The following is a 22,693-nucleotide window of genomic DNA, read 5'->3' on the forward strand; positions in this document are numbered from 1 at the left end:
TAAGTGCATTCAGCAATGAGGATAATGTACAACTCAAATGATGTAAGAGTACATCAAGTTTATCAAACATGCTGAATAGCTTTTTATTGATGATGAAAATAATAGTTAGTTGCAGCCCCAAAAACACGAAGGCTAAACAATTTTTACCCTATATTATACTGAGGTAGTCCAAAAGTAACAGAAAGTAATCAAGTTACATTACTGTAATTTACATCAGACCAGCACACACTGTATGGGTACTTCACCAAAACATCAGACCACACCCCTTTTTGGGGGGCATAGAAAACCGGGGATCTCATAGACTATAATGTAATGTTTTTGAATTATAATTTTGATAAGTTTGTATGAATTCATGTCAAGTTAGACAAACCTTTGCTTTATAGACATAGAGTCAGTCTAATAATTATTCTGTGACCTTACCTGAACCTGAGCATTTGCAATATCTTAATAAATTAAAGTTAATCAGTCAGCTGCATCCTCCGTCAGTCTTCCCCCGTCCCAGTGGATCAGTGAGCCAACACAGCAACCAGACTCTGTTCTACTGAATAACAAGGTATTGTTGGGACTAATAGTGTCTGTAAATGACAAAACCTGTTCACAGACAACAGAGACAACAGTCTGACGCTGCTGTAATGTAACTTCATGACTGAACTCCAGCAGACTCACACTCAAGCTAACATTAGCTCTCCAACAGTAGGAACAGTTACCGTTCTCTGCAGGTTCAGATGTTCTAGCTGCTGTCTTTTTGGGATCTTTTCCTCCAGGAAGGATGAGGAACCTGAGATCGTGACAACCTGCCACACAGCACCTTTTCTATCTCACCCATTATATGAAAAGTTTTTGACCAGAAGGGGGCGTGGCCTTGCTGACTCGGGCTGGATGACGTATTTCCAGTCTCATGTATTGTGATACTTAGCTTATGTTACTGATTCAGATTTATGAACAGGTAATTAGTAAGTGTACTGGAATAAGTTTTTAAAGTAACCCTCCTGATCCTGGTTGTGAGTCTGTAACTTCCAGATTACCTCTCATTATGTTCACTTGATGTCACTTCATCCCCTGTATCAATGTTTTTGTCAGCTAACACATTTTAATCTTTACCTCACTCTGTGGCCCACAACCTGCTCTCCCATCCACCCCTGCCCACCCTTGCTGTGCCTCCCCTCCCCTCCATAGCACAGCTCAGGCTGCTATTCTCCACCGATTCCCACCCATGATAGTGTTGCTAATCCTGGCTGGGATCGCTCTGGTACACCCACCATCACTTTACGTCTCCACCCTGACAGAATGGAGACGATGAGGCTGAAATCTGCTCTCTGTGGTGGAGGATTTAGCTGTTTTACTGTGTGTGTGTGTGTGTGTGTGTGGTAGGCGGGGGTGGATGGGAGCATGTGTTAACAAGCCTATCTGCCCATCCGAGTGTTAATCTGTGAGATGCCAGCTGATACAGTAGGACAGGGTGGGCTTGGCTCCCTTCATGCCTACCTGCTCACTGGTGCCATTCGGTCCTCCCCGCGGAGGCGCGGGACTTTGCCCTTCGATCTCTCCCTGCCCGGGCACAGGTGGTGCTCAGTGTGTGTCGACACCCCAGCCTCCCTGTGTTTGTCAGAGCTCAGACTTGTGTGTGGCTATGTGTGCCTGAGCGTATGTGTTAGCCTCAACTTTGTGACAAGGAGGATAATCTCCCATCCCCCCCTGCAGGTAATCGTGTCTGTGTGTGCAGTGTGTGTCGGGGTTAGACCGATGTCTCGGTTTAATGATATATCAGGCAGATATCTGGCCCATAATATTGCTACAGTTATCAATATTATAATAACAGTTGTTCAAATTACTACATGTGAAAGGTGTTGCTCATATTAAAATTCTCCACCAGCTAAAAAACAAACAGCCAGCACCAGCGTTTTTGACAAAATTCACAGATTATTCAACACCAACACAATATTCAGCTTTATGAATATATTAACATGGACTATATCAAGAGAAAGAACAGATCTGATAGTTTCAGACACACAAAAATGTTTTGTTCTAGCTTCATTCATTATTTTTTATAGGCATTTGAATGTTGGTTTGTTTGCATCAAAGAATCCACTTTTCAGACAAAAAAAACTAACGTGGCTAAAGTCAGCTGTATGTGCCCCCTGTCCCAAGGCCGAAACAATTTCCGAGAAGCCCGGGGGTTGCGGCGCTCTCTGCCCCGGCTGCAGTGACTGGGACTGCGGTGTGAGCAGCCTCTGTCCCAACGATCTGCAGCTTAACACCAATGTTTACGTGCTACATAACATCGTTTTCTTCTTGTGCTGCTGAATTCCAGTGGTTCTCTTTTTCTTTAAGTGACAATTTTTTTGCCAGATGATCTGTCACAGCGTCCCCAACTGGCTGGCAGTAAAAATAGCCCTGACAGAAAAAAAACAGAATCTTGTCATTAGCAGGGAAGTGTTGTGTCTTAAATGGTGGAATACTTCATCAATGATAAGGAAGGAGTTTATGAACCCACAAAGAATTACCACTACGTGTCTAAGAAGCACCAACCTGTGTGGTACACACATATCTTGAGTCTTGGATAAAGTCCTACCAGCTTTTGTGACGTTGACATTGTTGCAGCAGTGGCACTGTACACAGGTAATGCAGCTGCATTAGAGCCCCGAGCAATCAGGGTCCACAGTGGCACCTAATCCATATGTGATTTGCCAAGTATTCATAGAGAATAAATAACAATGCAGTACTGCAAAATAACTCTTAAATATACAATCATATAGTTCATTGACGCAGACCTCTATGTCATGTTTCTAAATTAAGTTCAAACAAAGATTACTGGGCAATTTTGATGCACAAAAATGTACAAAGGGTGTCCAGAATTCTGGGTTATTGCAATTATGGACATGGACAATACTAGAGCGAGGCAAAATACACGGAAAAGTTAGCTGGTTAAGTGTCAAGATGGCAAGTTAGTGAGAAACGAGCAATGGAGTACAAACACAAGAGCAGGTTTCAGAAGAGTAAATTGAATAAAGCAGCTGAGAAACAAAAAGCAAAGCAGCGATTGATTAATGGAGAAAATGGCTGACAGATTAATCGATGACGATAATAACCACTTGAAAAATAGGTCCAAACATGTGGAGCATCTGGATGCACAATCATGTCAAGAACTGACAAGACTGTGACGGGATTAATTAATTGACTAATCATTTTTGTGACATTTTTTGATTAAAAAAAAAAAAGTACAAATTCTGTTCAGCTTCTTGAATATAAATATTTTCTGGTTTCTTTATTCCTGACTTTTGAAGACGTCATCTTGAGCTTCGGTTAACTTTTTTTCACCATTTTATGACATTTTATGAACCAAACAATTAATCAATTAATTGAGAAAATAATCGTCTGATAGTTGCAGCCCTATAAAAATACTACATTAATTAATTAAGAAGCTTTATTGTCATTGCATGCAAATTGTACATTAGGCTAATCGAGTTACATTACTTTAATATTGTGATACTTGGATTATGTCTCTTACTACACTTTTTTAACGGGTAGTAAGTAGTAACTGTATTAGAATACATTTTTAAAGTAACCTTCCCAACCCTGAATATAAGTATGCAACTCAACAAATTCTATAGCATGCATTATGTCTCAAATTTTTAGACATTTTAATGTGGAAATGTTACATATCATAGCTTTAAAGACTGGTGCAAAATATGACCTGCGGACAGATTTAGTCCAAATGTGTATGTGGCCTTTTCTGACACGTTCTGAATGAAGTCAATATGAGTCACATTTAAATACAGGCCGTGTCGGCTATTTTGCAACTTCATTCTCACAGAATCAGTGTCACCGACTGAACCCTTGCGTGAACACAGGTGTGTGTGTGTGCGGCTCAGCATCCTGTGGCTTCTCTCCATACCCACAGTGCCTTGCTCAGTGCAGCCTGTCCTGGCCATCTGCCACTGCGGGCCCCAGGCAGGAGGGCTGCAGGCTGGGCGTCGGGGCCCCTGTGGACCACTGGTGGTGCGGTGGTACACAGAGAACAGCAGGGCCGGGCGGCTCACTGTGCTGAATGAGGATGAAACTCACGTAGTATGTTTTCAAGTTGCTCTACATTTAATTCAAGTTATTTAGGAACTCTTTGGCAGCTATTTATTAACAAACAATTATAGTGAATATTATTGTAGACATTTTGGTAACACTTTATTTTAAACATCCTCCTGTATTTAATATATATAGGTAAGCAATATAGAAATGCATATTGAATGGCTTACTGTGGACAATATTATACAGTGTAAAAATTGTATTGCATTGGTAGTTGCAGTAATGTTGGTTTCTCTTAGGTGGCTACTGTGTGACTGATATCATGACTTCCACGTCTTTTACAGATTTTCCCCTCTGTGGGTTCACCACCACTTTGTCTTGGTAAGTCTAACAGAAGGTATGTCTAATGCAAGACAACATTCTAGTTTGTCTGATCAAATAATACGTTATTTAAGACATAAAATGATCCACCTGAATCAGTGAAATTGGTTAAGTTTTCCTGAGCTCACTGAACCAAACTAACTATTGTTAAGTCAGGCTAATGTTAGCTATTATATTAATTATTTTTAACAAACTAAAGTAACACACTAAGGTTACTACAGAAAACAAACAAACAAAAAACCTTACAATTAGATTGTTGAGGAGTAGTATTTACTTTTAGGTAAAATAAATAATTGGAAAAGATTTGGAAAATTGCTTGAAACTTGCCTGAAATGTAATGCAATGATCGATGAGGGTGTGTGTGATGGGAATAAAGTTTGACCCCGGCTCTTGAGGAAGTTGTCGCCCCAGATAAATCCATGTCCTCACTTTGAAGGCTGTTCATCTTATTCTAGGAAGATGAAAAACGATAAAAAAAATAAAAAAAAATACCTCTGGAAGATGATGGTAGAAGGACAAGCTGAACAGAGAGATGATGTGATGTTATTGGGAACTTTCTCACTGCGTGTTTATTCTCCCAGGGGGCATTGCACGTCCCTTTACGCCCCTAAGATAACTGTCACCCAAACTGTACTTGATATTGATGGCTCGCCCCAAAGACATTAGTCTAGCCGTGCCCAGTGAAGCACACTTCAGGAGTGACCCATATTAATACTGTAGGCTTCAGTTAATTTTCCATCCAGTACAGTAGAGTGACTGAACCATGACCCGCCTTCGCACGACCAGCTCTGTAAATGTCATCCATATGGCCCGCTCATTCATTTCCCACAAAACAAATTCCCACAAAAGACTGACTGTAAGTGTATTTAAAAGGCAAAAGCAGCCAGAAAGAACCCTCTTATCCGCCGCTCATTTTTTCCCACGAGCTAGAGGTGCTCTTTTAATTTCCCTCTCTGAAAGGTCAGTCGCAGTGTTCTCCATCTCCACCTTAATTGATTCTTTAAATGCAGCTCGTCTTGCGCAGGGGGAGTCGGGAGGGAAAACTAGAGAGGTGTTTGCCTACCTTTAGTCACGGTTAAAGGCCCTAAAATGGTTACCCATCTTTTCCTAATTGTATTGGCTGTGTGTAAATGTATGTTCCCGGAGCTTGAAGCCTGGATATGTACTCCTCCGGCATATCAAAACCTGGACATAACAATTTGCAAATGGAAAGAAAATTGCCTTTTTGCTCAAAAGGGCCAGGTGAGCTTGTTTTCTGATAAATACACTGAAACCGGGCTGAGCCTTGGTTGTAGTAAATGTCAACATTTATTAGAATAACTCCCTGATATTTTCCATTGGAGGCTTTGTAATTTACTAAACAACTAACACATCCTGTGATTTCTGCAGGCAAATACAGCTGCTTCACCTGCAGGACTTGGTTTGTTTGAAGGAAACTGTTTCAAATAAGAACTTTATTAATCACCGGTTCTGCTGAATATATCATCACATATAGGGCTGCGACTAACTGTTATTTTCATCATATGATTTTTCACATCAGATTTTTCACATATCTATACTTTGCTTGAATATTTATTTATTTGACAACTCCCTACATTTGAACACAAACATCTGTACTTTCTACTCCATTTTCATAACAGGCTTGTTACTTTAGTTTTAATGCATGACGAAAACAAGGTACAAAGACAAAAACAACATCAGACAAAACCAAAAAAAAACAAAAGAGATGTAACAGTCGTAACGATGTAAAAGATGTAACAAGACAAAAATGATAAAAGACGAAATAAGACTAACACAATCTAACATATGACATAAAAATACATAATGAGACAAAAAATTTGTAAAAGACATAAGAAATAGCGTAGCAACAAATAAGACAAAAATGACGTTAAAGATGTAACAAGACAAATATAATTTAAGAATATATTTGAAACAATATGAGAACAATGTAACAAGACAAAAATCATGTAAAAGACATAACAAGCCATCTCTGACATAATGAGGAAAATGATGTAAAAGACGTAACTAAATCAAAAACATGTAAAAGATACAACAAGACAAATATAACATATCAAGACAAAAATTATGTTAAGGATGTGACAAGTCAAAAATGAGATAAAAGACGTAACAGGACTTAACAAGTCAAACAAACAAGGTAAAAACGCAGACACAGATGCAAAACATAGACCGCGACTCAACAGTGGAGAAAAGGTGAGGTTCAGTAAGCTCTGGTAGAAATGTTCCTTAGAAGATGACTTTTTCACTTTTATACCCTGAGTATATCTCAGAGCCTTTTTCACTTTTACTTGAGTAAAGCGAAAAGAAGAATCAGTTCTACTTTTACCCACCTTTTTTAACCAAAGTATTTATACTTAAGTACGTAATGGTTGTACTTTGGCCACCTCTAAATTCATGGGCAAGTCATGTCAGGGCAGTCATCATGTAGAGCAGGTCTATACCACAGTCTTAATAATTACTGTTTAGAGAGACCACTTCCTACTAAGAGCAAACAGTAGGCGACAGTAACAAGGAAAAACTTCTTTTTAACAAGGACAAACCTTAACCTGTAGCAGGTTCATTCATTTCAGTCATTTGTTCCATAAAAGGGTCAAAAAAGGTTGTTCAGTATTTTCCAAAGTCCAAGATGATGTCCTCAAATTTTTGTTTTGTCCACAAATGTTGCAAGGCCTGCAAGCTAGTTCAGGCAGTCAACTCGAGCTGCACCGCAATCACACATGACACGCTTCACACTCTGTAGTACGTATCAAACGTACCCTTCCAATCTGGTGGTCTATTTAAACTGCGAAAAACCTCCCATGTCTCCCTCCACCTGTCAAGGCCATTGCTGCCTTGCCTCGGCATCACTGCCTGTTCATTCAGCCACACCACCACCCCAACATCCACCCGCAGGCTCCGACATGGGGTCCAAGATACGTGTTCATCGCTTCTATATGTCTCTATGTAAACATATTCTATGAGGAGTGATGAGGTCGGAGCCTAGACGCCAAACTCTAACTGTTGTTTGTTCAGGTGCTGCAGTAAATATTCTTTAACGTGAGTTGTCTGACTGAGCTCAAAAATATTCAGTTTACTGTCAGAGAAGAGTAAAGAAACCAGAAAATATTCACATTTAAGAAGCTGAAATCATTGGACTTTTTTTTTTCAAATAATCAAAATAGATGCAGATTAATTTAATAGTTAATTAACAATAGATTAATCACTGCAGCTGTAAGTGTTTTATGTTGGTAGTTAAGTTTATTAGTTTGTCCAGATGTTCTTTCCCTTGTTGTGTGCAATTTATTGATTGATTGGTATAAAAGACAAAAAAATTCCACCCAGTGAAGAATTTTTTTTTCATTAGAGGTCATGATAATGAATTGGCAGCTGCGTGTGTACTGGTAAAAAGCTGGTGGTAGGATAACGTTCTTTGTTTTAAAAGTGCAATTCTAATAATAATCCACATTTTTACTAAATTTATCTGTAATCTGATTACATGTTTTTTTATCTGTAACTTTAAAGAAATACAGTTACCTTTTTTGCATCCAAATTATATAAACCTGTTACATGTAATCTATTACTCCTCAAGTCTCTGGCTGTGAAAAGATCAGTCCCTTCAGGGGACAGTATGGATCTCTGGTCTCAGGCATCTAAATGTCCTGAAACTGCCCCCTGAGTTTAGGTGTTAATCCCGAGGCTCTCCATTTAGTTGTCAAATTTTGTCTTTCAAATGTTCAGCAGCAGCCTCCTCCACCTGTTTGTGGGCTCCCAAATGTTTGTGAAAGATAATGGCTATTAATTTGGTTTTTACTGCATCAGTGTCTGTGAGAGGAGCATCTGGAGCATTTAGTCACACCAATAAAATGCATGTATAGACAATGAGGCACTCAAATTTGACCATAAAACTTCATCTTCTTGAGCTTGCTCGGCCATCCAGTGCAGCTGCGCAGACAAGTTAGTCATGAAACAACAGGCTACTGCCTTCTGTTTCAACATTAACTGCTATTTCTGCCATTCTTTCTGGCAAATTATTCCGTACCAATGAGAGTGGAGGTACAGTTTTGCAGTTGTCCTGGTAGACCGGTGTTTGTTTTTTTTTTGTCTCTGTATAAAAGAAGAAAACAGTCCAGATGGTAGTTTGCTCATTATATTTTGGAACAGCTTCCTGTTGGACATTGGCACTCATAGTTCTTTGCGACTTGGATGTGTCACCATGTAGTTGGTTTAGATTCCACTTCCACTCCTGCCAAACTATACTATACACTTTTAAAATGGTTGAGGATTACATTTTCAGGATTCTGTGTGGTTATTTGGTACCATCTACACAGCATTATAACCTGTCCAAATACAGTAAAGGATAATGTACTTCACTTCAGAGTTTTTGCCCAGGTAGAGAAACCTAAAGATGGCGTTGTCAGATGATCAGTCAGTTAAAATCACCCTTTGACCAACTTTTTCTGTTTGTATTATGGAAAATCATGAACATTGCATTGTAGCAAAGTCTTGTAATTTTGCCATTTTGTTTAGCTGAACATTTCAAGTATAAGTGAGGAATGAAACGCTTTTGTTCCCAGAAATAGCCTGGTCTCCCTTATCTCACTTTAGCTATTAAGTTGAACGCTTTTTTTTTTTTTTGCATGAAATGCCTGTCCCTTACTTTGTCCTGGACATCACCATTCTATACATTTTCAATGTTTTATGTGAGCTTTTGCACCCAAATGATACATATATTCTAGCATCACTAGGGGACAAAACTAAGTCATGACAGGTGTATTGCTCAGTATCCAAGGAAGCACAGTGTTCAGTGAAGTTGATTGGATGAGCGGTCCTGCATGCAGCAATACCAGACAGTATCTCAAAAAAAACAAACCAAACATTCATTTGTATCAACAGGCACTATGTGCACAATGTCTGATTTGCAGACCTTGGTTTATCATGCACACTGAAACCACTGACAGGTAAAGTAACACTGATATCCTCGTTACATTGGGACCTGTTAATGGGGTGGGATATATTAGTGTTTGAAGCAGGAAAAAATGGGCAGTATAATGATCTGAGCTACATTGACAAGGGTGAAAGCAGAGCATCTTCAAAAGGTCTCGTGGGGTGTTGTGTGGAGTATGCAGTGGTTAAAACCTACCAGGTGTTCCAAGGAAGGACAATGGGTGAACCAACAACACGGGAGCTTTGGCTAGTCTGTCTAGTTTGATACCACAGAAGAGTTACTATAACATAAATAACTGAAAAAAGTCCATGTTGGCTATGATAGAAAGGTGTCTACATAGTTATCAGTCTTTTCATATATTTTCAGCAATTATTTTTGAACAGAAAATTTCTGAAATTCCTTGACACAGACTTTCAGTCCAATTCTGAAAACATTACACAATGCTAACAATGTATCATACTGCCTAAGGTGCTACTGACATGACAACATTTTCAACAGAAAACAGAAAACTTTTGTTGCATTCTGGCTGTTCATTCACATAGCAGTGGCATTTCTGGGGGACTGAAAATTCAAGCTTTTGAAACCAGATTCCACAGTGTAATCTTTCAAAAATGCCACCCTTACCATCACCTTTTACCCTTTCAATATGCAGCTCCTGTGACAATTGTGCTGTCACACACGTGCGTATTACATTTTCAGTAAAATAGCTAGCAAAGACAGTGGTGGACTTCCCAGCTATGTTTGTGCTGACAACGCTACAGAGTTCATTAATGCTTCTCCACCAAAATGTTGATTTGCCACACCAGCGGTGGCGATTTTCAAGCGTGCATCTTGTTTGTCTGTACTCATTGCTCTGTAGAAGAAACCACCTGTGCGTAGGCGAGCGTTTATCCTGAGGTGTTTCATTACAGTTACATTGCCAACTACTAGCCTGGCATGCATACTACAATATTTTCAGGCATTATTGCAGATCGTGTGCACAGGGTCTTCAAAACGTTGTGATCTGAATGTACAAAGGCAAAACTTTTCTGTAGCAAGATGGTTGTCATGTAAATGTGGTGTTTGATCAGTGGTATCTGGTATAATGACAAATCATTACACTAATTGACAGAAACTGATAGGTCCATTGTGTCACAGCAGGTAACAAAAATAAAGTTGTCTAACAAAAATATTTGTTGTCACCAGTGGCTCACTCTGTAATCCTGCCACTCAGAGTCAGCATGGTGTCGAGTCTGATTCCCCACTCTCACCACAGTCATAGATCTTGGCTCACCTAACTAATTTCTCCATGCTCTTTGGATTCCAGTGGCTTGTTGGTGAGTGAGGCACCTATTGACCAAGGCGATCTATGAGTGATGATTCATGCCAGCAAGCAGATTAATGATGTTCATCAGCCCCTCTCCACACAGCAGCACCGCAAAGCTTCCCTCTGCCAAGTCCTCTATCTATCTCTGCTTATCAGATCACTATTTGTAAAAGTGTTGCTCCAACTGCTGTAGTCCTCTCCAGCAGCAGCCCTGGGTCAACTTTCATCCCGGGCACAAATGCTCACGCACACACTGAGTTTAATTACTGCTTTACTACTGTAGGGCTCTCTCCAAACTGTAACTGGCCCTCAAGAATGATCTTTTAAAGAGACAGTTAACAGCAAAATCAAAAAACCTGTAGTGCTAACTTGCCAAGGTTTAGACATATCCTGATAGTGACTCACGCTTGCTTCCGCTGTAGTATTGCTAATGAATGGAAGCTATGCTGCCAGTTTCACAGAATGTTGCATCCCATCGTCAAATAAACCACATAAAATATGACCAAATTCACAAGTTTTGCAAGTGTGAAGGCAAGTGTGGCTGATTTCTTCCCATTCATTAACCGTTTGAAAGTTTTAATTACTGATTGGACTGTACCCTGTTGGATTCAGATCAGCTCAGAATGAATGCATGGTTTCATGACAGCAGGAAGAATTGCTTTTTCAAACAGTCATTTCTCAAACTACAGCAAACAGTTCACAGCTGTAGTTTTCCCCCTCCTGTGTCATTTGATGAAATTAAAGCCGCGCTGAGAGTTTGAGAGCTATTTTGACATTGCAGTTATTTTAGAAGTATTAGAAGTTTGTTACATTCTTAATTTGGGAACGCCTAATCGACAAACTTCACAGGATCTGGGACAGGAGAGGTTAATGGGGATGTTAGGGCGCCGGAGCCTTCAACAGTGTGATTAGTTGAATTTAATTGCATTCAGCAAATGAAATGAGAAAAGATGATATGAAATCATATCATCTTTTGTCATTTCATTTTGGTGGCTAGAACTACTGTACATGCCAATCTGTTTCCAGAGCTATTAGCATATCCACTCGGTCATGTGATCCTCAAACTTGGTAACCTTTAATATTACAGATGAACAGTTTTACATATTCCATGAAAATTTTACAACACAGGGTTACACAGTATATTGTAAGTTATAACCTCTTCATGCTTTAGAAACTACATATAAATAATATGTAAATTAGTATAGAAGCAAATGAAACCAGAAGGGCACTTGGAGAGTGCGAACCGCCGTCAAGGCTGATAGTCCAGTCTTCTGTGCACAGATATTGGAAGTAGAGGTGTCAGTAGGCTACGTTATTGTAAGGCAGGTGCAGGAAAGTGGTATTGTCACCATTTCAAGTGGATCCATCCATCCGCATCAAAGGTCAAGTGGGAAATACTCAAATTAAATCAAGACTGAAAGAGTGGTGGTTGAGTCCAAAATATAAATGAAATGGATCAAGGACATACAAAGCCAAAGTATAAAAAGTGATTGCTGTCTTTTTTAAAGATATTAAACTTAAAAAAAAGGATTGGATTGGTTATAATCTAGGGCACAAAGCAAGTTAAATAATGCAGCAAGTCATGAGGATAATTGTATAAGAGATCATTTCTTTATTTCATGTATAAGCAATGTGTAAATCATGTTCATTATAGACTAGTTTCCAAATATAAACAAGAAAACATACCAAACAGCATAAATATTGGAAACAATTCTATAATATTGCCTATACTTATGTAACATTAAATGTTGATTACACAATAAACTGTAGACTGTTTTGTAAAGTTTCACCAAAACATAACTTGGCTTTTACTCCAACAGAATAGTTCCAACAACCACTACATATGTCTGGACACATTTAAATAATCTTATTTTGTTTATCTACATACAGAGTTGTGCATCAGTGCACTAAAAGAGCAGCGTTCATTGAACGTGCTCATATTTTTGGTGAATGCTGAACTGAATCGATTAGTTTGCAATTAATGAGTCAGCTGATTAAAAAAGTGTGGTCTCAGCAGAGACAGCATGTGTGTGAACATGGACAGAAGTGTGAATGTGATATACAAACTTTCTTTGATTATGAAACCTGATGCTTCTCCATAATTCTGTGGTTTATCAGTTAAAGGTATGAACTACACTACAGACTGGAGTCAGTGAGAAACTAGGGGAGACCAGGGGCATTTGTAACATTTTTTTTTCCATCATAACTCACAGAATGCTTGAAACACACAAGTCATCTTTTGACATGAGAAACATATATAGTATATATAGTATATACACACCTATTAATAATACAATTTATATATTTTCACCAATAAGGACAAGACTGGAATAATGCAATTCATGCAAGACGTCAGAGTGCTAACAATTGCCCCCTTGGTAGGAGCTATTTTTTGTTGCAAGTTTTGTTTTTTAGGGCGTGGTGGACAACCTGAAGAAGAAATCCCAAAGTCTTGGCAAAAAAAAAAAATAAATAAATAAATAAGGTGAATGATATCACGCACCCAACTCAGCCGAGTGCATAACAGTTATATATTTTCAAGTTCAGCCAGTACCTCCACAAAATAAGACAGGAAAGGGACATATTCATCTTTATTTTTGGCCAGGAAAAGTACAGGAAACACACATATGAAAGAAATTTTGTGCATATTTTGTGTGCTGCAGTAATATTGCAGCACACAGCTAAAATCGAGCTCTTTTCTACATTTACTGCATGCTGCAGTCCTGCTGCAGACGCATCGTGATGCTTTCACATCTGGTGTAAATACACACAATCCATTCCCATTCTAAACAGAATTGTGCTGCAGATGTGCTGCATGCAGAGTAAAATGGCAGTTGCTGTGCAGAAATGCAGAGAAAACTGAGATTCACAATAGCAGTTGAATGTCAGAGAACATATTAGAAGTTTATAACACAGATTCAGTGAGCATCCTATTTCTCTTAGATAACATGGACAGGTTGAACTCTTAAACCCCCTCACCCTCCCACCCAGCAGAGATACTGTAGCTGTTATCTCCACGCAGTGATTCGGAGAAACCCCGATCCGGCTCTACGGGGGGAGCATGCCCAACAAATATGATCTATGGCATACAAATGAGCCCTGTAATTTATTCATAAATCATCATGGCTGCCTTTGCTGGCAGGGTCCTTTTTAATTGTCTTTGATTAACAGTGGCGTGTGCTGGAGATAGGCGCTCGGCTGCGTTCAGGTCCCCTTTTGTTCTCGGGTGGTATCGCAGGCTTCCCAGGGAAATCATGTGTCAGAGTGGAAGGAAATCAGGGGCTCAGCTTGATATCCATACACTGTGTGTGTGTGTATGTGTGTGACTCACACACGCTACTAATGCACAGGCTCACATTTGGCACCCTTCAATGTGAGTGTATAGAAGGATGCATATGTTTGAGGGACATGCACACACAATCTGTTCATTTGCATGTATGAACAGAGCAGAGGAGTGCAGATGTGTGCTAAAGCATACATGTAGCCAACACGTGTACATATGCATGCAAGTGTTAAGACGTCACACATTAGCTATTCAGATCTGTCCACTTCTGAAGAGGCTCCTGCCTGGTACAAAGAACAGAAAAACCCTAACATGAAGATTGATTTTCTTCATATACTTGATTTGTTTTAATGAAGGGGAGGGTTATCTCATAAATTCTTAAAAGTAGGTGCTGAAAATATGTGAAAAGACTGTGAATTATGTAGTTCTGAATTGTGGAATTAGACTGTTAAACTGTTCATGATTTCTGTCTTCAAGATTTTTTTGGTGGGCCTGAAACATTGCTCTGTGACGTGTCAGAGCCATGTTCTCCCAACTCTATATAAGCCTCATGATCCGAATCATGAACGACAACACCCTAACCTCCCTAACAGTTAGTAACAAATGTACCTTCAGCGACTCTCTCAGTCTAAATCAGCCTAGCAGTTCACTTCATCTCACTTCAGTTTCAACAACACAACACAGAAGAAAATAAAAATACCATCCTGTCACCGTCCTCTGGCTCTGGTGGCTCAAACATGTCTGGACATGTCCGATAAAGCTGCTATGTTCCAGCGTCCTTGTTTCAGGCAGTGTTCAGGTCACACTGGTGTTTGACACTGAGACAGCAGAGCAGACATGCCCTTAGCGTTTCAGAGCAGAGAAAACTGCTCATTTTTTCATGATTTTGTGGTATTATACGGACCATTTTTTAATCATTTAAATTTGGCTGCTTGGTTGATAATTTCTTTGGTGTGACAAAACCAGAATACACCATTATTATTGCTTTACAGGAACAAATCTTTATCTGCAACTGGTACAAGAGTAACATACAAATCATTAAAGTGTTTCACAAGTAAATCTAACCCTAACCCTTATTGTCCCTCCCCATGGTAGCATCCCCCTTAAAGGCCTCCAATCAGCCTTGTCATATAAAGCCATCAAAGAATGAACAGACCTCCCGACACTACAAATTATCGTAGTTTCTCTCATGACGTTAAAAACTGGATTTTAAGCAGTCAGTCTTGTCAGCACTGATCTTAGATAGATGTTAGAGGTTACCCTAGCAGGTACATAGATGTTATATGTCACCCTTGTGGGTACATGTGCCGCTAACTTTGCCATTTATAATGTAGTAATTGTATATTTATTACTGTAATTTGTATTGTGCAGCCTGTACCATTGTACCAGTGTCATTTTCATTGTGTAAGGCAGTGACATCGGTAACCTGGTCACTTACAAATATAGTAATTGTATTTCATATTATATTCTGATCATGCAGCATGCATTTATTTATTTTTTTATTTTTTGTGTAAGGTGCCTACACTGGTAAACCGGTCACTTTGTAAGATAGTTTTGGTGTATTTTATATTATATTTTGTACCATGCAGTGTGTACTTACTGTTTTTTATTATGTAAGGCACCTGCACTGGTAACCTGGTCACTTTATAAAGTAGTTCTTATGTATTTCATATTCTGCAGTGTGTTCTTTTTGCTTCTATTGTGGTAGGCTCTTGGATGTTCTGTAATCTGTATTGTATCTTGAATTCTTGTTTGCTGTGTCTACTTGTTATGTGTAGGACTATGGAAATTAGCATCTTGCTTAATCTGGTACAAACATGTTTTCATTTCATGTAAATGATCAATGTCATTGCACACTGTCCTTCAACTAAACTAAACTAAATTAAACTTAACAACCCGCCCCGGGGTTTCCCATGGACTGCTCAGCCATAATAACTTGACAACAGAGTGATATACAGTGTTGACAATGCAAGGAGCTTATTCTTTATTTGCATAGCTACATGTGACCACATGTGAATCATCTCTAAGGAGCAGTGGAGGTGTATTGTGTATTATCTATGTGTATAGTGTATTACCTGTCAGTTTTTTGGAACTTTGCAAACCCAGCCCCAAAATTCTTGAACAGAGGGACGGTTACTCCCCATCTCTGCACAAAGATTGACATCCATCCTTCTTCAAATGCTGTGAGAGCAGATATTTTAGAGGAAGAAAATTAAATATGTTGTGTTTTTGTCATCTTGGTACGTTTTTCATGTCTTTTATGTAGTTTTTTTTTTTTTTGTGACCAAGTTTTTATTGTTTTTTCTTCTTTCACTTTGAAGGTTATAATTCATATAAACAAGCCATAACAGAATTTGAATGTATACTGCATACTGATCTGAATCTAAACCATGATCTTTTCCTAAACTTAAATAAGTAGTGTTGCTGCCTAAACTTAATCACATAGTTTTTGTGCTTTTATTCTGAAAGAGGAAAGGACATAATGCTAACTTAATTTAACAACAGTGTACTTATATTGATATTATTTATTTATCAGTTCAACTGTAATGTAAACACATACACTAATTCAGGCAGAATAGCATTTCCGCTTGCACTAGACGTGTACCCTTGACTATTTACAGTGCTCTTTCATACATCAAAAATAACCATCACACCCTCTTATGAACAGTACAGACAGCGACTGCAGGGCGACCTCGTCTGCAGCCCATTGGACTCATGCAAAACAAGCTGCCGCACAAATCTGCATTTGTTCTCTCAAGTGCAGCTCCGTTTCTCAAGCACTGTATTCTTTTAGTTCTTTTCAGACCGCAGCATACACCGTCCTTGTCACTCCATCACATCAAAGCCAATTAACAAGTGTGCTGAAATTGAGGAGCCAGATACAATGTGCGCTATCGATTGGGCGTGTTTGTGTTTGCTGCGTGGCAATGTTCGTTTTCAATAGGAACGTCGTCCTGAATGCAGCTTCAGTCTAAACACTGACGAGCTGTGTTTCCTCGTGCTGTCAACAGGCCTCTGAGCAGATATTACATTGATCTACTAAGAAAATATAAAATATAAAATAAATATAAAATGTGGAATGTCAGCAGAGGTGGGGAGTAACTAAATACAAATACTTGAGGGGATTTTTCTTAGATTTTTTTTCATCTATATCTTTACTTGAGTATTTTTCAGACAACATTTTATTTTTACTCCCTACATTTTACAAATATCTGTACTTTATACTCCTTACATTTTCCAAACAGGCTTGTTACTTTGGTTTCAATGTATTTGAGGGGAATTATTGATTATTTTTATTTTGTGTCTTCAGCTTAAATGGGTGGGATTTTTGGGTATATCCATCAGTACATATGAAGCACGACAGATGTAATAAGACAGTAAAGATGTAAAAAGATGTAACAAGACTAAAAACAATGTGACATGATGAAAAAGAGAAACGGCAAAAGTGATGTGAAAGACAAAACAAGACAAAAAAAGAGGCATGACAAAAACATGGAAGACAGAAGATAAAAAAAGATGATTAAAAAAAGATGTAACATGACAAAAAACAACATAAAAAGACATAAAAAGCCAAAAAACAATTAAAAGATGTAACAAGTGAAAAGAATGTAACAAGACAAAAAAGTTGCAACAAAAAAAAAGACATAACAAGACTAAAAGAGATGTAACATGACGAAAAAGACAAAACAGAATGAAAAACAATGTAAATGACATTACACAACAAAAATGATCTTACAGAACAAAAAAGACATAACAAGACACAGCAAGATGAATAACACAGTGAAAGACATAAGACAAAAAGACGTAACATGACGTAATATATCATAAAAGACGGAACAAGACAAAAGCAAATAAGATGAAAAAGGAAGACAAACTTGGTATGAGATTTGCTACGAGACACAACAAAATGAAAACAAATGTAAGAGACGGGACAAGACAAAAACAACGTAAAAGACGCAAGAAGATGTACCAACGCTAAAAACTACATACAAGACGTAGCAAGACAAATACAATGTACCAAGGTACCAAGACAAAAAGACATAAGATGAGACTGACGAGAGGGAGACTCGACTGGAGACAAGTTGAGGTTCAGTTAGTTTTAGACAATTTAGTGAGTAGAAATATCCTTCACAGGGCAATATTTATACTTTGAGTACATTTCAGAGCCTGTACCACAGTAAAGAAATTGAATCAGTAATTCTACTTTTACCAGTCTTTTTTTGACACAAGTATCTGTACTTTTACTTGAGTAAAGAATGTGTGGACTTGTCTCACCTCTGAGTGTCAGCGGATGTTTTTTCTTTTTCTTCTTTAATGGCAGTCCTCTCAGTTTAAGTACAGTCCATGCTGAGCAGCATTGCAGCAGACAGGGCAGTCAAATTTTATGTATTCATATTACTTAAAAACAATATTATACACTCAGTGCCGGGGTTTTACTACTTCTTAAGGGTTCTCATTATGTTTAATAGGAGGACATTATGACAGCAGCTAAAGTGACAGTGTGGCCTGCTCCACATGTATGTGAATGTACTCATACACTTCCATGTCATAAATTAAGCCTGCGTACTGCTGTTTGCCTCTGTTGACTGAGTTAATGTCACTGAATCACTTTGAATAACATTAGACTGCTTTGATTCCTCTGTTTTCAGTGGTTTGGTTTGGTTTGGTTTGGTTTGGCCTTTAGCTGACAATGTATTGGCACACAACAACCAGCTAATGCTAGCTCTGCTGCAGCTTTCATCTGAAGGATAAGAGTTGAAACAAGTATGAAAGTTGAAGAGCGTGAGAATATGGAGAGTCGGCCATGTCATGGCGCTCTGCATTCTGGGTAATGCCACACATTTTATGTAACTGTCTGAGAGACATGTTACCTGAAAAATTGAGTTGAGATGTTTATTTTACATTTTTTTAAGAAAACAATTTCATTTATATTTCTATTCATAATCATTAAAATGGATTTAAAATGTATTGTTCTTTATGTAAGTTTATTTTGATAGAGTAATGGCCGCGTAACAGAGGTCAGAGGTTGCGCCCATGGCATTATGGGCTGGTGGAGTGCCAATATGGTACACGCGGCCCAAAAAATTACATTCTGCATGGTCCAAGAGGTGCACACGGTATTTATTGCTACATTTATTTGTTTTTGTATGTTTTTAATGTGTGTGACCTTGAATGAACAGTTTGGTATGTTTTCTGTTGTTGTGCTAGCTTGTGGGGACGTGTCTATAATGTGCTGTTCGTGTGAAGGTCTACTTTTGAGCCTGTCTGGACATTTATTAATAGACTTTCAGAGACTTTCAATAATAATGATTTGTTTTTCAAATGCTGTTTTATGTATTTTATTTTCTGGTTTTCATGGTGTCTGCAGAGGATGGAGATTAAAACTGATATCTGTATGATGCGTGGCCATTATTTCCTTGGACCGGTGTAGTAGGGCTGGGTGGTATGACCCAAAATTCATATCACGGTATAAACTGAATCCCTTCATGGTAACGGTATATATCGCAGTATAAATGTTGTGGTGTAAAACTTACCATGGAAGTGTTTCTGAATGGGTTTTGTAGTCCCTTAGCAAAACTAAATTGATTTAAAAAACAACAACAAAAAAAGCAAAGATGTAATGTAATTTTTTGAGCATTTATTATGCAGAAGAACAACAGAAGTAAGGATAGTGCCTACAAAAATTCTTACAAAAATAAAGTGGATATTGTAAACAGTACTTCAAGTAAGAGGGGTTTTCTATAAGGCAAATGGCAAAAACAGTGAAAAAGGTTCTGTAATCCTGGAAAAATCTGTAAAAAATACCTAAGTAAAGAATGTGAGTATTTTTTCCATCATAGCAGGTCAGTGATCAGTGTTTCAGTGACTCTCTGTGGATCAGTGAATAGTGATTTAGGAGCTGCGCACCTTTTTTTTAGAAGATAACTCTTTATTTGCACAACTCTCGCGAGATTTGTTTCCGTTATTTCTACAAAAATAATCAAACTCGCACGATCTTTTGCGGGTCTAGGGTTCCCTTCTAGACACGACCCTCTCTGTCTCTCTGTCAAACTACAGACAGCAGACTGTCTGTAAACAGCAGGATGTTACACTCTGCAGTGTTTTACATAAAGACTTTATTTGTATGGACACCCAGTGATTGATTAGTGATCAGTCTGCCCTCCTCTCCTCCCTCACCTGTTCACTCTGCTGTGAGAAGGTCTGAAAGTTTCTCACAGAGAAACACAGACTCTCCTGTTTTACGTATAGGCCTCCTTATACAGTTGTTTAATTTTATAAGTACATCTGGTTGGTGTCGATGTCATTAACCATCACGTTAGTTTCTGTTGTAATAAACTCCGTCATTAACAACAGTCTCCTCCACACGCAGCTTCTCTGCAGTTGGTCTGTGCGTTTCCTGATCAGATAAACCAGCGGCGGAAAGACGAAAGTTGCGCCAGTTAAAATAGAAGAGTCCCGTCAAAAAATAATATATTATAGGGCCGGGTCCGTATAGGACGGCATCTGGGTCTTTGTTGGCGGTTACAGTTACTCCACACATCTTGCATTTTTTTTTTTTTTACCAGCCCCTCCTTCTCCGCCGTTACTGTGCTTGCGGCCATTTTCACACAGAGGCAGGTGCGATGATGTCATCAACGGTATGACGGCAGAGCACAAATCTCTATCGTGGCCAAATTTATATCATTTCTACCGTCATACCGTGTATACCGCGCAGCCCTACGGTGTAGTTACATTTTAGGATACGCTTCATACAAATGATCAGAGAATAAAAACACAAACCAACTGAAGATCAATTGTAAGATTCGTTACAGAGAGAATGTTATGTGCCACAGTATCTGTGTGGTGCTGTTCTCTCCTGTTCCCAGGTTCTGCCCCTCCCCCTCTTGCAGGTTGCAGTGATTGGCATCAGGTGCAGCTGCTCTGCAATCAGGACCTGGTGCTTAAAAACCTGGAGAGTGCAGCCAGTCAGGGCCAGTGGGCCATTTAGTGGACGGAAGTCCACATGTCAGGGTCAGAGGGCCATTCGGCAGACTATAGTCTGTAGTTTAATCCTGCAGCAGCAGGCTAGACTACTCATAGCAGTCGACAAGTGCTTTGCTAGTGCGCTCAGCTAGTGAGGTAACTTTTCTTTGTGTTTCCTGTGCCTTGTTACTTCCATGGTTGGCAAGGGCACTCGTTTGGGCGCCCTCATGTGCTTTGCTAGTCCCGCCAGCTAGCAAAGGCATTCACTGTTTTCCGTGCTGTGTTCTTGTTAGCCTCCCTGGCTAGCATGGACACTTGTCTTGTGTGTGCATGTGTTTAATTTAGTAGGTTAAGTTAACCCGTTTTTATTTAATCTGTTAACTTAATTTGACCCCAAGTTGGGCTAGGGGATGAAGGGTGTAACATTAAATAAATTTAACCGGGAGAAAAAGGAAGGAGAACTGAGACAAATGTAAACAAAGGTTCTTTTATTAACATATGTGTCAAATTAAGTTAACTAATTAAACTAATAAAAGGGTTAACTTAACCTACTAAACGGAAACACAACACAACACACACACACAAAAGACAACAAGTGTCCATGCTAGCCAGGGAGGCTAATGAGTGCCTTTCCTAGCTGGCAGGGCTAGCAAAGCACATGAGGGCGCCCAAACGAGTGCCCTTGCCAACCATGGAGGTAAACAAGGCACAGGAAACACAAAGAAAAGTGACTTCACTAGCTGAGCATGCTCGCAAAGCACTTGTCAACCACCACGAGTAGATTAACCTGCTGCTGCAGGATTAGACTACAGCAGTGGGTGACCACTGGTCCTCAGGGCCCACTGTCCTGCATGTTTTAGATGTTTCTCTGTTCCAACACACCTGATTCAAATGATCAGCTCATCATCAAGCCTGATAACAACCTGATCTTTTGAATCAGGTGTGCTGGAGCAGGGAAACATCTAAAACATGCAGGACAGGGGATCCTGAGGACCAGGGTTGGGGAACACTGGACTACAGACTAGCAGACTGTAGTCTGCCGAATGGCCCACTGGCCCTGACTGGCTGCACTCTCCAGGTTTTTAAGGACCAGGTCCTGATTGCAGAGCAGCTGCACCTGATGCCAATCACTGCAACCTGCAAGGGGGGAGGGGCAGAACCTGGGCACAGGAGAGCACAGCACCACACAGACACTGTGGCACGTAACAGAGAAGCTGAACAAAGAGGCAAAGGAGGATTAGAAAGAACTTAACAAAATCGCCATCCATAAAAATGCAGTGGTTGGGTGATCCCAACAAGCTACAGCAAGATAACCCTGACCCAATAGAGAGGGGAAGCCACGCCCCTTCCAATGCGCACCATGGGACCTAACTTTGGAAAATTTATTAACAGTAGAGAGAAATTAATTTTTGATCCTGTTTGACCTGTGCCATGAATAACACATGATTGTCAATGTAAAATAAAATTTTACAAGTCATAAAGGTCTCAGTCTTGTGGTAGGTTTGTCATAGTTTATTTAGTTGTATGTGAGCATTGCTCCTTTATTATCCTCCTCCTCCTTTATTACTCTTTATCTCTTTTTATCTCATAATTTAGACTTTTTAATCTCAAAATTCTGATTTCTATTTTATAATTTAGACTTATCTCATAATTTAGACTTTCTTTAACTCACAATTATGACTTTTTTAATGTTATCACTATGACTGTCTCATAATTCTGACATTTTATGTCTTAATTATGACTTTTGATCTCATAACTGTGGCTTTTATTTATCTTGTAACTGACTTTTTATCTCATA

At 39.1% G+C, this 22,693-nt stretch overlaps 1 pseudogene; it reads left to right on the forward strand.

The window, feature by feature from the left end:
- Window positions 1-1,434: 1,434 nt before the first annotated feature.
- Window positions 1,435-22,693, forward strand: part of LOC146327378 (dynein regulatory complex subunit 4-like) — a 122,494-nt pseudogene continuing 101,235 nt past the window's right edge.

The sequence above is a fragment of the Lutjanus erythropterus genome, chromosome 4 (genome assembly GCF_056507025.1).
Source record: "Lutjanus erythropterus isolate fLutEry1 chromosome 4, fLutEry1.hap2, whole genome shotgun sequence".
Classification (NCBI taxonomy): Eukaryota; Metazoa; Chordata; class Actinopteri; order Lutjaniformes; family Lutjanidae; genus Lutjanus; species Lutjanus erythropterus.